A 2,075-nucleotide genomic window follows, 5' to 3' on the forward strand; every position below is an offset into this window, starting at 1 on the left:
AAAGCCTTGGTGGTACTGTGAACTGTGGGGTTGGTTTCAGTAGAGCCAGGGGAAGAAGTAACTGATGCTGTGGTCACTTCTAAAGAGGAAACAGACTGGGTTGTCACAGCCATGGGAGTCAAGTGTTCAGAGCTGATTCTTGGGAAACCATCTTTGACCCCAGTCTTCGTATTTCCAGTTTCTTCAATATTCTGATCTTTCACTGTTGTCTCTATGGGGCCAACAAAATTTTGATTAATTCGTGAATATTTCATTCCTACTGCCTTTTTTTCCTTTACCTCATTTTATTTTTCTTCTTTCTCTATTTAGTTTTTCCTGCCCACTTTTAGTGTAATATAAATTCCTACTCCCTTATCTGTTATTCCATACTCTTGATTTAATAGTGGTTAGAGTTGAAGAGCACTTTACAAATCATCTTGGCTAAAATTCTAATTTCCAAAGAATGAAAATGAATCCCATGATCACGTTATTTTTTTTTATCATAAATTCAACACATAAAATGCAGTAAGTACTGTGTTGTCCCTAAAGTAGATAAAGGTTTGTTTTTATGTAAGAATTAAGTTAAAACCACATATGATTTAAATAACACTACCTGGCTCCTCCTTGAGAATCCTTAAAGGAACCTATTAAATAGCCAAGTAGGGATTCCCCTGAAGGGTCATACTGAAAGGACACTCTTCAGCTTCCCCTCTAGCAAGGGCCTTTTATTTGTTAAGGAAAAAGAGAACAAATTGGACTGCCTGACACCCCTTACAGAACCTGGACAGCCTCCATCATCAGGTGTCTAGGTGTCTTCCTTCCTTCCTCTCTTCCCTCCTCCATTTGTTCTTCCATCCCTTCCCTTATTTTTCCCTTTTTCCCTTCCTCCCTCCACTTAGGGAATCATACACTTATATGTTGGTGCTCTGCCCAAAGCAATAAAAATTTCTTGAAATAAAGTTCTGTTAAACCAAGCTTTGATAAGGCCCATTTGAATTCAAATGGAGTTACTTGACTATACCTTAAACCCAATTACTCTGACTTTCACTGATGGGCCAATAATAAGTCCCAGTCCTACCCTCCTGTTGGTCATTGTTTGGGTTTTGATGGTTTTGAGTGAGTGTAAATAACAAAAGTTTCTGTTCTGGTCAGAAACCCTGAGGGTCTTCTTTTTTTTTTTTTAAGTAGGTAAAAGAGATCATTTTTTTGCCTTATTTTTTACCCAGATTTAATCACTGAATAGGTGTTGCCTCAGATAAACTAAGACCTGGGAAAGAGTTTTAGCTTAAGAAGGTCAAGGTCCCCCTCTTCATCTGGGGCCATCTTCACTTTTCCTTATCTGTATCTTGCCACTGGACCCAGATGGTTCCAAAGGAGAAAGTGAGGCTAATGGCTTTGAGTAGCTCAGCCTCACTTAAATCTAATTTACTTGCATGTCAAGGCATTGCCTTCCTTATGTCATTAGTCCTCTTTGGGAAAGAAGTGTAAACAACAGGGTACTACAGAATTAGTGGTTCTATCAAGACCGCACAGCTGGTAATGGCTATCAATTAGTGGTATAGCCAAGACTTGAAGGCAGGCCCTTTGCCTGATGTCCCTGCTGCTGCTGTGCACCTATACCCACCTTGGTGCCAAACTCTCTTCCTACCTCCCCACCTCCCACTCTCACCCCAGCCATTCTTTTATATATAATACTGGAGCTGGACCTATGACTCCAAACTGCAAATTCCTCTACAGCAAACTGAAGCCTACTTCCTCACAACTTCTCCTTCATCATAATTTTGTCATCTGGAGAAACAAAGATTTAATCTAAAAGCTCCTCTTTGCTGTAGCCATGAGACTATTTGGAGACTTATCAGATCATCTTTCTGCCTACCCATTGTCCAGCCCAGTTTTCCAGTGTCCTCCCTTGATTAGGAAGGAGAAGAATGTGACACTAATCCTATCACATGATTATGTGCTCCAGTCAAAATACCTTTGTTGTTATATGGAAGTTGCTTGTTATATGTACGCCTGTCTATAAAAAGCAACTACTTTGAATGCAGGTTAGTCCACTGCCTTGGAGTGTTGAATAAAATACCTTAATTGACTCTTTC

Source organism: Petaurus breviceps, unplaced genomic scaffold (assembly GCF_028583685.1).
Source record: "Petaurus breviceps papuanus isolate PSGF00001 unplaced genomic scaffold, PetGlider_PUasm1.0 90537, whole genome shotgun sequence".
NCBI classification, from domain to species: domain Eukaryota; kingdom Metazoa; phylum Chordata; class Mammalia; order Diprotodontia; family Petauridae; genus Petaurus; species Petaurus breviceps.